Here is a 17117-nt window from a genome sequence, read left to right as displayed (position 1 = left end):
CTAAATTATTTCTCTTATATGTGTCTCTATATTATCTTATTTAATGTGTGTGTGTATATTATATATATATATATAATATAATATATATATATATATATATATATATATTATATATAAAACCCCAAGGTGAATTGAACTAGTGCTAGTATTTAAGTAACGTAAATGTTTATTAATTACTTGAGATTTAATTGTAAAAGTATTGTATTTTTCCTTAAAAGTATTACATTTACCCTTATAAGTAACAAAAAATTTATTCCTAATTACTTAATTAGTATTACATTTGAGCATATAAGTATGACATTTGTGCATATAAGTGTTACATTTGCATCTTAATCCGACCCGACCCGACCCGTCTCACGGTGAGACGGTTTCACACAAGTTTTTGCCGTGACTCAATCATGTGACTTTGACACCTTGTTCATAATTTACCAGTCAAGAACCAATTGAGTTAAATAATTGTTCATAATTTACCAGTCAAGAACCAATTGAGTTAAATAACAATGTACATGGAAAAAAAAAAGAGTAAAATTCTTATTAATTTGCTGTTAACAATCATATTTAAGTAATTCACAACGAACATAGTTGCTTTGCAGGACCGTTCAACATAAGGTTTATTAATGTCGTAATCTTCATAAGAATATTTCTTCATATCATTATCAACACATTCTTTAAGTTTTTGCTTTGCATCTTTGACAATATGTTCCATAGTGCTTTTTGGCAAACTATGCGTACATACTAACAAAGGGAAAATAATGGCCAAAACAAAAACCACATTAATGTGCTTATACACCATACTAAATTATTTCTCTTATATGTGTCTCTATATTATCTTATTTAATGTGTGTGTGTATATATATATATATATATATATATATATATATATATATATATATATATATATGTATATTATATATAAAACCCCCAAGGTGAATTGAACTAGTGCTAGTATTTAAGTAACGTAAATGTTTATTAATTACTTGAGATTTAATAAACACAAACTATCATTAATTATCATTTTTTTACTAATTGAATTATGTAGTTAATGACATGTATGTTGAATTTTGATTAAATGTTTATGTTATTTATTTAATGAAATAATTTTTTAAAAATATGTTTCCATAAATTAATTGTATTACTGCATACGAGACATTATAACTCTTACAAATTAACACGCATTATGAATAAAAGTTATAAATTACTCAGTTGAGAATAAACTTCAAATTTTGATATTTGAAGCATTTTAAATGACATATATAATTCAATTTTTTTTTAAAATTTTTTTTTTATAGAATATACAATTATATTACGTTACTATTGTAAATTTTTTTACCATAGATTCATTAAATTGATATGAGATCATCATTAAGTCATATATTACTATAAGCTCATTAAGTCACTACTATAAATTTATTAAATTACTACTATTGGTTGATTAAGACATGCACTACTATATGTTCATTTGATGTGTGATTTACTTATTTTAATTTAAATTTTCTTATTTGGACATCACATATTTTCAGCATCACTGCCCTCATGGTTGGATTATCAAGGTTATTATCTTGAATTGATTATCCATTAATTGTAGCCAACTGTGATACCAATTTAAAATTTTACTTTTAGGTTCTAATTTATTTTGTGATAATATTGCACATAGTAATCAATAAAAATTTTTTGGATGATGAGTATTGGCAGCAGCTTGGAGAATCGAGCTCAGCATCCTATCATTGAAACATGGTGTTAACTACTACGCAAATATATGAATATAAAGTTGTGATTTCGTTATTAGCTATAGTTTTTTGCGTAGTGATAAGAGTTTGATCTTGACAATTGGTATCAAAATAGGTTACATGTTTAAATCTAGTATGTCGCTATAAGCTAATAGAAACTCGTAACTACTATTTGAGAGTGTATGTTGAGTAAATTCCGCCTTGTGACCCTAGTCAACAAAGGATAATAAGAAGATAAACCAATCAAAGTTGTCTATAGTTGATTGATTCAAATCAATAATTATTCGTTGATTTTGTCGCATTGTATTTTTGTTTCAAGAAACTCAAACTCAAGCATCATTTGAAATATTTAGAATCAAACTAAGAATTATATTTTATTTATTGGGATATAGATAAAATTTGTAAAAGTATATTTGTACAAAATAAATCATATTGCGTTAAACTCGATCTCTCTACTTAATTAGGTCAAACTCCGATTGTTTTTAAACTTGTGAATCAGTTACGGAATTAATTATGATTAATTAATTTCAATTTTAACTTGAGAATTAACCTTGTAACTTTTGATTTAATCTTTTAAATTTGTCAATTTTGGGAGTTTGAATTTCAATTTTAACTTGAGAATTAACATTGTAACTTTTGAATTACACTTCTCTTATAAGTACATGTGGCTAGGCAAAATGATTTGACAAGTGAAAATTTTTATTTTCATTTTCGCACTCTCTCAAAAATTCCTAAAAACATTCTGCTAACCTCTCCAGAACTCTTTACTGTTCTCTTTGTTCATGTGTTCACGGATAACAATATAATTTGAGTGCTCAACTATATTGTTGTAAGTCCATCTTTATTTAACTGTATCTGTCTTTCTATGAATTTTTTTTTTTTAATTTAAAAAAATTTTCGGTAAAAAAAAAAAAACGAAAAACCGAATTTTGCTTCGGATCGGTTACAACAATTGATACTAAAATTGTATCTTGATTGCCAAGTACATTGTGCTCAGATGGCAAAGTAGTGGCTCTCTCATTTGGGAGGTCATGAGTTTGAACCGCCTCTTTATGCTTCAATAGGTTGAAAAGGTATGTTTGAACAGATACTACAATCAAATAATAGAGTTGTATTCAAAAAAAAATTGTATCTTGATTTAGTTTGAGAAACCATCCATTTAAAAAATTAGAATATCACATTGGATGATATTCAACGTTGGTTTAATCTCATTAAGTGTCGTTGCAATTTTTTTTTGTTTTTTTTTTTTGGTGCTTAGTGTCTGTTGCAATTATTCATCGGGCCAAAACCTGTTAATTTTAGCGTCACTTTCGTTTGACATATGCTTCTAATATATTTGGTAATTATTTTTTTCCTTTAGACATAGTAAAATAATTTATTGGTTATGGTAGATATGATAATTATTCATTTATTTGTAGACGGGTGTCAAATAAACACATTCGATACTTCTTTTAATATTAAAGTAGAGAAAATTACACTTTTGGTCATGTAACTATATGGGTCTTGTTAATTTTAGCTCTTGACTTTAAAAACTAACAATTTAGTCCCGTAACTATGCAATTTTTAACACATTTGATCCACCTCGCCAAATCACCGTCCAAATGTTACCAGAAAAATGTAAACCATTTTTAATTGTTTATTCATGGGGGCAAATTGGTCATTTCAAGTCTTCATTTGGCTACCACCGTTCATCGTTGATGGGATGGAGGGCGAAAGTTCATCATTTGGTTACCACCCTTCATTTGGTTATACAACTCATCGATCTCTTTCTTCATCTTCTGTTGCTCTGTACAGAATGGCAGCTATGTTAGTTACAAGTGGTTGCGATGTAAACGAAATTCAATTATCTATGTATAAACTTCTCCTATATAATCTTGCATTAATATACTTTTAAATATTTATTTAAATATAAACATTGGACATTAACACATTCGCGCAATGCGCGTGTAAAACTAGTATTGGAATAACCACGAAAGGATATGTTAGTTTAATGAGTTCTTTTCTTTCTTGTTGTGTTCCTTATGTTCCTAGAACCAACAATGTTTTAGCCAATTCTTTAGCAAGAGCTTGTATAGTTGTATGTCCTCATTGTAGGATGATGTTTTGTTTTGGAACGTTGTTCTCCTGACTCTAGTTATGAGCTTTAATTATAAGTAACAAACACTTGCTAACATTACTTATTAGAAAAAAAAATGTAATATTTTTTATGAGAAATATTCTCTCTCTGTACCATTTTATGTGTTTGGTTCGGTTAACAAGGCTTGACCGAAGTTATTTTAAATTCAATTTTTTATAATATTAAGTTTAGTATTAATATACAAAATTTATATATTTAGAAACTACACTAAAAGTACTATTAAATACAAAAATTCAAATTTAAAAACAAGTAAAAAATAATAGAGAAAATAAACAAAGACAAAAGAGTTGGTTTGACCAATGAATAGTAAGTATGACAGATAAAATGGGACAGATGGAGTAATACTTTTATATCAAAATGTATTTGTATGTATAATTGTCGAAGTAAGTAGGACAAATAAAATGGGACGAAGTATAATTATCTAGCTTGGAACATTGGAATTAGTATACAATGGCTACAGCATGAAATTGAAACTACTTGGTAATCTTAGGGTGTGTTTGGTTACCCGGAAAATGATTTCTGAAAATCATTTTCCGGGATTTTGGTGTTTGGCAACACCTAGAAATTTTCCGTTGACCACGGATAATGAAGGGGTTTTTCCGGAAAATGCAGCGCGCAACATGGGGCTCCCTGAGTCCGGCGACTGGTTTCCGCCGGAAACCAGAGCAGCGGCCTGCTGCTGTTGTTTTTTTTTTGTTTTTTTTTTTTTAAATTTTATATATTTATTTGTAATAAATATTATTAGTTTATATATTTTTATATTTTAAAGAAAATAATAAAATTATATAATTATACATTTCTTCCAATTTTCCACTCATTTTCCGGAAAATGAACCAAACACCCAAAGACAGTTTTTCAGAGTACATCCAAATACGGAAAATGAAGTCATTTTCCGGAAAATAACTCATTTTCCAGAATTCATTTTCCTGCTTTCCAAACGCATCCTTAATGTGCTAAAATAATTGAGAACAAATGGTGCAAATGAAAAATGAATTCCTAGTGGTTTAGTTTTTTAATATGAAAAGGATATGGTGGTTTATATATGAAAATTCATTGAGAAAATTTTACAAAAGATCAAAATATTGTAATTTATTGCCCTTCATATATAAGTCAATTACAAATGTCACCCCTCAATTTTAAGTGGTATAAATATTATCCCTGAATTAGCAAAATGTGGTCATATATTACCCCCATATGGCCATATATTCTAATTTATGCCCTCGGGATGGGCAACATATGGCCACATTCTGACAATTCAATGCCAACATTTATACCATTTAGAATTGAGGGTGATATTTATATATAAGTGGCCTATACCTGAGGGGTATAAATTACAAATTTTTCTTTACGAAATGACCAATGTGTCATTTAACAATTTGAAACTTCAAAATAAATTGTAAAAGATATTAAAATCTATATGTACTGGATTGAAATTGTCACTTCCAACATAATTAAATGGGGAATAATTTGTATAGGATAATAATTCATGAGTTGAATCTACCATTTAGGTATAATATCTAATGGTCTAATTAAAATTGTCAATTCCTTTTTCTTTTGTAATATATCTTTTATGGCAAAAATTTGTGTGAGACCGTCACACCGTGAGATGGGTCCAGTGAAGATGAAAATGTAATACTTATACACACAAATGTAATACTAATTAGGAATAAAGTGTTTATTACTTATATGGGGGAATATAGTACATTTACATTTTGTTTTAAAAGTATTATATTTTTCCTTATAAGTAACAACCATTTGCCAACATTACCTATTAGGGAAAATGTAATATCTTTGAGGAAAAATAATATAATATTTTTACATTATAAATATAAAAGTATTACATTTTTCCTCAAAGTTATTACATATTCCCTTATAAGTAATAAACATTTATTCATGATTAGTATAACATTTAAGCATATAAGTATAACTAGTTTTTCACGTGCGTTGCGCGAATAGAATAATACCCAATGTTTATTTTTTTAAATAAGTACTCCAAATTATATTAATACAAGATTATATAAGAGATGTTCATGCATATGTAATTGAATGTTAATTTTTTTTTATTTAAATCGATAATTGAAAGTATATGAATGCAAGATAATATATGAGAGGTTAATCTAAATACTTATTCTAAAAATGATAGTATAAATAAATAGTACTTTTAGTAATAAAAATTTATACATTTTAAATCATATTAAAAACACATATGATTTACCTTTAAACTAAACAAATGTGACGTAGTCTAAAAAAATATTATGGGGTAGTTTCCCACTTCAATTTATTGAGTTATTTTAATGTCTTGTTTGTCAACAAATCCTCTTCAAGTAGTTAATATGATTAGTTTCAAATTATATTTTTGAAAATTTTTGTCTATTATTAATATAATACTTGGTAAATAAGTATATATCATTATTTGGTATTATAACTTTGATACGGAGTATTTAATTACAACATAGTGTAAAAAGAAGACAATGAATAATGTAGTGAATATAATTAATTAATAAATTTGAAGGCAAAGAATCTTTGCATTATAGAAATAAAGAAAACACAACTAATGAAATTATATCTCTTTTTAATTTTTTTGATAATGAATAATTTTTATTGTAGAAAATAAATAAATAATATATATATATATATATATATATATATATATATATATATATATATATATATATATATATATATATATATATATATATATATATATATNACATTTTAAATCATATTAAAAACACATATGATTTACCTTTAAACTAAACAAATGTGACGTAGTCTAAAAAAATATTATGGGGTAGTTTCCCACTTCAATTTATTGAGTTATTTTAATGTCTTGTTTGTCAACAAATCCTCTTCAAGTAGTTAATATGATTAGTTTCAAATTATATTTTTGAAAATTTTTGTCTATTATTAATATAATACTTGGTAAATAAGTATATATCATTATTTGGTATTATAACTTTGATACGGAGTATTTAATTACAACATAGTGTAAAAAGAAGACAATGAATAATGTAGTGAATATAATTAATTAATAAATTTGAAGGCAAAGAATCTTTGCATTATAGAAATAAAGAAAACACAACTAATGAAATTATATCTCTTTTTAATTTTTTTGATAATGAATAATTTTTATTGTAGAAAATAAATAAATAATATATATATATATATATATATATATATATATATATATATATATATATATATATATATATATATATATATATATATATATATATATATTGAAATTATATCTCTTTTTAAATTTTTTGATAATTAATTTTTATTTTAGAAAATAAAGATAATATAATTAAAGAAATTATACAATAGAGTGTGATACTTACTTTTCAATAATAATCTCTAATATATTCGTAGTAGTATATATTTAACAATCATGTTAACTCTGATTATGATGAGATTTGAACTTAAGACCTTTCTTAGAAAAATTAATGGGTAAGTTAAAAGTTAACGAAATATTCCATTATTAAAGTTTATACTAATGGAATGTAGGGTTTATTTAAGGGAAGAAAATAATATAATAGAGGGTAAGAAGGAAAATCATAAAAATTACTAAAATTAAAATAATATGAACCATTCGTTTAAGTAAAAATTACCATCAACATTTTTTTCTTCCCCGTTAGAGTCCTAACTTTATTAGCTCTTATTAAAATTGTATAACTTTATTTGCTCTTATTAAAATTGTAAATATATTTACATGTTGATCCGACCCAAGCAACCCAATCCATCTCACACTAATGTCACTAATCTTTTATATATAACGGATTCAATCATATATGAGTCGGCTCCCATTTCGGTTTTATGTGCGTTAGATAGAAACCATTTTATATGTTGCCATTGAATTGATTGCTTTTTACTTTATTCCCATAGTACTGAAATTGTTTGCACATTAAAACATGCAAGCTACCATCATCTGTTCATGGGTGGACTGATGACAAAGTGATATCTCCATCTGTTCAAATATTTGCATTAAATTAAATGTTCAATTTCCACCTCTTCAAGAAGAAATGATGAATTAAGGAAATAATTAGGGTGTGCTTACTTCATGAGTTTACACACCAGGAATTAGAATCAAATTCATAGTTAGTGTTTGATTGACAACTTTTGAAAACACAACTATGAGATTTGATTACCCCTTTAATTAAAAATCACATATCCTAATTAAAAACGAGTATCATTCTATTTTATTGGTAATTTGATTTTTAAGTTTAGATTATCACTTTTAGATTTTTGTTTTAATTTTTTTTGTTTGTTCATATTAGTGCTTTGAATGTCATTGTATTAGGATCAATTGCCTTAACTTTTTGTTTTTGTATTTTTAAAACTTTTATTCCCCGATAATTGATGTAAACGTTTTATGTTATGAATTAATGGAATAGCTACGTTTATCTTTAAAAAAAAAAAAACTTTTATTCCCGTCTAGAGCATACTTGCACTGGCATAGATTCAAACCCAAAGTGTCCATGTGTGCTTCAATCCCTAGAAAGTAGCCTAAGGTCCCTAAATCCTTGATTTTAAATGCTTAAAGGAAAATGAGACCTTCTTTGTTTGTCAAGGTGATACACATCACAAGCCACATTCTTAGTATTAGAAACATCAATATCATTGACCAGATGGAGTTTATTAATTGGGGACAACGTGTCATGCACGCGGTCACATTGCATAGATATATACGGTTTTTGAACTAGCATGAAACAATAGCAGCAATGAATGGTTCTTACAATTTATAAGCACGTATATTACACTTTTAATATAAAATACTTCAAATTATATGTCATATGAATATAGGAAAAGAATTAATTTTCTTGTGTTTCATCGTATGGTGCTAAGATTAATGCATAGTCTTTTAGTTGACTATGGTAAGTAAACAAAACTCCTTTTAAGTAGTAATAATCAACATTCGATTATTAACAAAATGTATATTTAAAAAGTTTGTGAAACACTCAAACACAAACATGTTAATAAAGAAGATGTATCATCAACCTAACTGATTTTATTCTTTTGCAGAATATCAATGTTGGGCGAATCAGTGTCTCATTTAATACTTGTGTTTAGTAATTATTAAAATTTTTGAATTATTTTCAGTGCTAAATAACAACATACATGAAAAATGTGACATTCTAATTATTGTTTTTCACAATCTTTTTTAAGTATTTCACAATTTAAATAGTTTACTTTGCAGGTAGTTTCCAAATTAATGTCATATTGATCATCCATGTAGAACTCATATACAGTAGGATCATGATCTTTGACGTAATGTTTCCTATCAAGAATGCATTGCTGAATTTTTTGTTCAGCCTCTTTGCCAATATCTTCTATAGTACTTTCTGGAATTGGATGTCTATTACGTGAAGACACTAATAAAGGAAAAGCAATGACCAATACGAACATCATAGTAATGTGTTTATAACTCATAATTGATTGTTTGTCTTATGTCTCTATTGTTTTATTTCTAGTTTAATTTAGTGTGTCTATATATATATATGTCAAGGTGAATTGAATTGTATTAAGTATATATTTGAAATTTAATGAGCAAATCATCTTAATTATCAATTCTTTTACAAACTGAACTATGTTGAGTAACTGTTTATAATGTTTCTTTAATAATAATGACATGTTCAGTGAATATTTTTAATATTTTGTAATTTGTATGTATTATGCATATATACGTATACGTACATTAATCAATCAATTTCATAATCTTTAATTTTTAAACCTAAAAAACTCATACAACATAACTTAATCACGTAATAAAAAAAAATCACGTAATCAAGATGGACTGTCATACTTTTTTTGTCCTTTGGATTGTCCTACTTTCATATCATATTAATATTTTAGAACATGGAATATGGTTATAACCCTAATTGGATAAGGGTCAAATAAGCCCTTAAATTATTCATGAAAATATAATTAAGTATTTGAACTAAAAAAAAAAAAAAAAAAAAAAAAGAAGTTCCAATTAGACACCTGAACTTTAAAAAAAAAAAATAATAATTAACACCAATTGACATGTTATTGCATGTAATCTCCGAGCTAAAGGTGAATGGTATGCTACATGAATATATTTTGATGATGTCGATGCCCAATTCAAATAACAACAACAACAACAACAATTTATTGATATTTTATAATTTTTTAAAAGGACTTGTGGTCAAACTTTAAATTTTACTATTAGTGATAATAATAATTCTATATTAAAAATTAAATATTTTTAAAAAGCATAAAGTCATTTTAAAATAAAAAAATTAATAATATAATTTTTTAATTGCACTTTTTCTCTTAGAAAAGATCGCGAAAAGTATATTATAATTTTTTTTTAACAATACACTACCTTTTTTGAAGAAGTGTAGCCTTAAGTAAGATATTTTTACTTTTTTGTTGTAGTAGTGAAGCGTGTATGTATGGGATCCCATGGCTTGTAATCACACCCTTGATGTCAAATCTTCCGTGAACATGTAAGTAAATACCTTATTATTAATATAAGTATTTTAAATTTTATTATATTATTTATAAATTGTTTTATATATATATACACACACACACACACACACACACACACACACACACACACACACACATATATATATATATATATATATATATATATATATATATATATATATATGTTTATAATTAACATATGGCATTTCGATACGTTCCTACGAATGGAGGAGGGGTTAGAGTTGTTATATATGAATTTTTATTTGTTGATTTAAATACTACTCATATACTTTTGATTTTTATCTTTTTATGTTCATATATATCTTTAAAAAATCATACTAAAAATTTAATAGGCAATCAATTACTATGTATCACAATAAATATTATTTTTTATTGTTGAAAATAACATTATTATTTTTTTCAATTTAGACACCTAAAAACTGCAAAAATGTAGGAAAAATGTTGGACCAAAATATAAGTTTTTCTAGTAAACTTCTCGTCTGAATTGAAAAGTAAACTCTCGTCTGTGATTGGAAGGTAAGTTTACTTCTCGGTCATACCTCCGAGGGGCGCACTTCTCGGTCAGAGAGGTGCTTCTGGCACTTCCCGGAACCGTGAAGTGCGCTTCACTTCTAGGTCAATGGTAAAATGTTTGAATTTTTTTTTTTTTGAAAAGTTGATTTAACTTAGCCTACAAGACCATTAGTTCCCTTCCAAATTAATACAAACCATAGCTGTCATTTTCAAATCCTTGACAACCAAGCAGTACATCATGCTAAAGGGAGCCGACAACTATCGCTACCAATCTCATATGTGTTAAACTACAAGTAAAACAAACCAAATGCTAAAATAATTAGCACAAAACAGATAATCCTAAACATAAAGTCTCATCCTTTACCACAATTACAAGTTATCGTCATTTTGAAGTTTGTTTGTATTTTATGTATGAATATTAATAAACTTAAATTTTAAAGCGAAACTTTTTTACCAAGGTATGTAAAAAAAAAAGTTATTTTCAACAATAAAATTATTATTTATTGTGATATATACATAGTGATTGATTGTCTATTAAACGTTTAGTATGATTTTTTTTTAGATATATATGAACATAAAACGATAAAATTAAAAGTATATGAGTATTTATGAAAGTTACAAAACGTATTGTAAAATTTGATAGAGATATATGAAAAGTTTATATGTTTTAGTGTTGGAATGTGAGATTTTATCTATTTATATTTGTAAGAAAAAAATCTACATAAGTTCTAATTTGATAGGGTCTAAAACAAAAATGAAAATAAACAAAAAATAAATAAATAAACTCTTTTAAAAAATGGTCCATATTTTTTTTTTGTGAGAAAAAAAATTCTACAGAAATTCTAATTTAATAGAGTCTAAAAAATAAAAATACATATAGTTTTTTTTTCTCAAAATGGTCCATTGACTATTGCTGAGTGTATTCGGCACAAAATAGGTGAACGAACCAAAATGCCCTCCATTATAACATTGAGTAAACGGAATACCTAACGAAAGACTGAATTGAGTGTGTTTTAAAAGTCTAGGAACCACATTTGATGCAATTGAAAGTCGAAATGCAAAATTGAGAATGAGCAATAGTCGAGAGATCATTTTGAAAAAAATTCTATTTCTTAGTGTCCACAATAATCGGGATATATTATTGAGTGTCGATACTACACATTAAGATACATGTATGAGATTGTCACAAAATATTATCGGTTAATTGTTTAGATGAGATAAATGAATTTAAATAGAAACATGTATAGTTAAATTGTAATTTATTAACATACTTAATAATTTGATCTATTAAATTATTTTGTAGGCATTTGAAGAAGCAGCGTTTATGAACGAAATAGATGAGATTCTAGACTTGTGGGCGAAATACTTTTTAGAAGGATGTGTGTAACTTTTTTAGATTAAATATTATCATTTATTTTAATTAGTTAAGTATTGTATTAATTGATATAATGCAATGTTAAACAAATATCATGATTTCAATTTTAAACGTGTGTTGATTGTTAATATTGTGTTGATATATAGTAAGTATTGTGATGATATACTGTGTTGACAGTTAGTTTTGTGTAATTGTCACATTTAGAGTATATTATTTTAAAGTTAAAAATTTTATTTTAAAAAAATTATTATCCGCGAAAGTGTCGTGGGTTTAAAAAAAAAAGGTATCAGTAACCCTTAAAAATATGAATCTGTGACCCATTTACGCAGGTACCATTGTACAAGAGTCGAAATTAGTAGGTTTGTATTAGTGAAACTAAACTTGGCAAGTTCAAGCCTTACACGGCATAAGTCTGATAAATGTTCTTTTAAGTTACAACATTTTAAAAGTTTATACAACTCACATCCCCTATCCTCCTAGACTTTTACTTCTCCGAGAAGAACAATTTGTTAACAATCTCTTGTAAGGAATTTACAATCCACATATTTTGCTTTGCACTCCCGTTCAACACCTTGTTCATAAGGGTTATAATCGTCAGAATAGTCAATATAATCTTTGAAGTACTTGTTCATATCATCACGAACACACTGTTTAATTTGTTGCTCCGCATCTTTGGCAATTTCTTCCCTAATGCTTTTTGGCAAATTATGTGCAAATACTAGCAAAGGAAAAACAATGACCAAAACAAACACCACAAAAATGTGCTTATAACCCATACTTAATTAATTATTTCTCTTATGTCTCTATATTTTCTTATTTATAGTTTAGTGTCCGTCCTTAACAACTCTTACAGCTTTTGTATGTGTTTTCTCCTCTATATATATATATATATAAACTACAAATAACACCCAATTGAGTTGGCTCCGTGTAGAGAGCAGACACTGGTCATCTCAGATCACCTAATGGTCGTTGAGCCATTATGATTTACTCTTTTACTATCCTGTCGCGCCCGGATGTGAGTTCAAGGGCAAGAGAATTTTTCCTTTTGTTATCAAAAGTAACACCCAAGTGAATTGAATAAGTGATAGTATTAAGTAACGTAAGGATTTATTAACTACTACAAACTCAATAAACAAACCATCATTAATCATCAAAATTAATATATTTTATTAACTGAATTGTGTAGTTAATGCTATGTTGAGTAAATGCTTATGATATTTATATAATAAACTAAATTTTACTTCAAAATAGTTTTAAAATTAATCAATTTAAATATTTATTAACACACATGACACACTATAAGTACTATCACGTACAAGTTAACACACATTATAAACAGAAATACTAAATTACTGATCGAATTAGAAATAAATTTCAACTTTTGATAATTGATATGAATCACAAATCTTTATACAATGTAGTATATGTTCATAGCTACTCCACTGAGACTTGAACCCACCCCCTCCCATGTGGAGGTGCAACCGGATGTCACTAGATCACAAGCAGTGCTTATTTCTCCTATTCTCATAATGGAAAATATGATTTATGCAAGGTGGCTCAAATTTTTTACCCAACTCTAGTTGTGGCTAAAATTCATTTAAAGGCATATTAATGATTATTGTACGCTAAACATTAACAAAATTATATTCTAACACAAATTCTTCCTAATCTTTTTCAAAAAAAAAAAAAAAAGTCTTCATAATCTCAAAGAATTTTAGGTTAGGAATTCTACCCTTAATGCAATAATCACAAGATTATCTAGATAGATTAGTATAAACTAACTAGTCACACGTACAGTAATAGGCATAAACAAAGTAAAAACACAAGAATAATATGCAAATAACATAAATGAAAAAGAGATAAATAAATAAATAATTATCTATTGAAATAGATGATAAAGTTTTAAAATTAAATTGTAAATCCTTTAATACAAGTTTCATTTATGATCAATAATGCACTCGTTAGTTACTACTATGCATGGGTTCATTAATTTACCATTACAGGGTCATCAAGTCACTACTACAAGTATATTAACTATAGGCCCATCACACAAATTATTGAAATGATATATTAAAATATATTAATATGTGCATCGTTTAAAAGATTTCTTAGAGATATTTTAAACAATATATTTTATACATTATTTATTTTTTTTACAAAAAAAAATAAGAATAATATGTTTCAGTAATGTTTGGTCAATTAGTCTCATTATTATGAACTTATATAGTATTATTATAATGAATCAACACACATATTTGAACAACATGAACTTTTTATAAACTTACATTATTATTAAAATAAACTTAGGTCCATGATATAATATAGAACCTACTGTATGATATAACTTGCCTCATAGTAAGATAATATGGGCTCGTCTGACAAGATCGAAAAGTTTTAAGATTAGGGAAAAAATATTTTAGCGCAATAAGTTACGAGACACTCATTAGTGCACCATAGGTCATTCATCAGTGCACCACAAACAACACCTTATATATTTCATGACGACTAGTGCATTTAGCTATGCTAGATGGCCGGTGCACTTATCATATGGACGGTAATCACGGTATAAGCCCATGCATGCATGTATCGTATGCATTTGTAGTGTAAATATATTTGTAATATTATATATTGACTCATATATTAATTATAGTGTATGCATATGTGTTTGAACTTTGAGTATGATAAAATAGTCCCATGCATGATAGATTAAAATAGGCATAAATAGTGTTGGTAATTTTTTTTTAATTTTTTTATTTTTTGTGATGGAGGAAACCAACAATTATTATCTGAGAGTGTGAAATGGGCAATCTTACTTTGTGATCCTAGTCGGTAAAGGACCACAAAAAAGTAAACCATGTGGTTATCAAGTCAATAGTCTGAATAACTTGGTTGGGGTTGCCCCAGATTGTATTAATTGTTTTGATGACAAAAAAATACTATTAATTAAGTGTAGAAAGATATTTGGTAAGTAATCGTTTATTATTAACGTGTGACACACTAACATGTAAAATAAATATAACTATATATTAACATATATTAAATTTATTCAACTATCTCTAAATTTGCTTTATTTTAAATATAAATTTCATAATGATGTAATTTAATATACAATTATTTTATAATTATTTACTTTTTGTTGTAAATTATAGTGTGTTTTGGATGAATCATGGGTAAATGTATGCTTAAACAGTGCTCAAAACATTACAGAGAATAAGAGAAAAGAGAGAGGAAAAATACATTCAACTCGTAGAATACAGGAGCCTAATTTCATTAATAACTGATTGCATATATACATACAAGAGATGCCAAGGACCTTGTGGTCCAGTGGCATCAAACCCTTTCCTTTATTAGGGAGGTGGTGGGTTCGAGCTTCAGTGGAGGCATTACTGGATAGGTTGAGAAAGTTATACCATCTAAAATACAAACGACATAAAGTATGATAATGACCACATCTAAAATAAATATTTATAACACTCTCTACCTCTTGGCAATTATCTTACCATATTCATGCCTCTTTAAAACACTCTCTACCTCTTGGCAATTATCTTACCATATTCATGCCTCTACCTCTTGGCAATTATCTTACCATATTCATGCCTCTTTAAAACCCTAGTTCTAGTGGGAAAAATCTAGTCGGCGAAAAGAGTATACAAAGTATGTGATGCTTAAGAGAAACCCAGTGTAAAAACTTAGCTAAGGGAAGAATAGTACAACTAGGCTATTTAAACGTTAAAATCTCACTAGAAAATCCAATGAAAAAAGTACATGATATGTGTGTTCATGGGGAAGAATAGTACAACCATAAGCCCTACTCCAAGGCTATTTAAACGTTAAAATCTCACTAGAAAATCCAATGGAAAAAGTACATGATATGTGTGTTCATGTATTGCAGTAGTTGCCTCGTTAAAAAATAAATTCAATCAAAAGAAAAAGAGTACAATTGTTGGTCTTCATGACCCAAATTTTCAGGATTATTATTCAAGTCCAATCTTCAAGATCGATTCAAGCAAATGCCACTCCCCTTAAAGATAATAATTTTCAAAATTCATAGGTTCTAATATAAAAACAATTTTCACGAACATTTTTCAAAAGTGAATGTAGAGAATGGATATGATACAATCTTCAAGATTGTCACTAGAGTGAACATTTTGTATAAAAATCTCGTGACTCTTCTGGAGCTCACGTGGGTTATGTTGCATCTTGGCCCTATATATGTTCTGTCAAATATTCTTAAACATACGCATTTATGATTTGTGCAACACAAGCTTTATTACTCTCATATAGGATAGTGAGGGTAAAACAAAACATAACTAGTTTGGGACTTGGCATCATAAGGATCAAACAAAATAATCAATACCCAAGTAGCCTATTGAAACCATATCATATATTGGTTTCTTAGCTCGCATAAATGTCAAAACCTTTTGTAGCTGGAAGATACTAAAGGATGTGTTAAAACACTATTCCAATATTTCATTGTATGAAGAACACTAAATGTTACTAGCAATTTCATCGCAGATACAATATCAAGTTTGATGCGATTATGGAACTTCTGATCCTAAATTGGTGCTCCAAGAACAATGAAGTAATGCACTTTTGCTCCCAAAAATATCATCGTTATCCTCTTCGAGTTTAAAGCTAGGTTCATTATCTGCTTCTAGATAATGGAAACCATTAATGTGATAAAGTAAATTAAATGATACTTATCCATCTAAAACATCTTCAAAACATTTTCTGATGTAGGCTAACTGGTGTGTAACATTCCTTCAAAGAGATGCTAAATTTGTAGGTCGATATAATACTTGGTGTAAACAGAGAAAATTTGAATTTATATTGAAATAAAAATTCTAGTTTACACGGAATATCAATATGGTGTGGGTACAAGATCTCT

The sequence above is a fragment of the Ipomoea triloba genome, chromosome 1 (genome assembly GCF_003576645.1).
Source record: "Ipomoea triloba cultivar NCNSP0323 chromosome 1, ASM357664v1".
NCBI classification, from domain to species: Eukaryota; Viridiplantae; Streptophyta; class Magnoliopsida; order Solanales; family Convolvulaceae; genus Ipomoea; species Ipomoea triloba.
Note: the sequence above shows the minus strand (reverse complement) of the source record.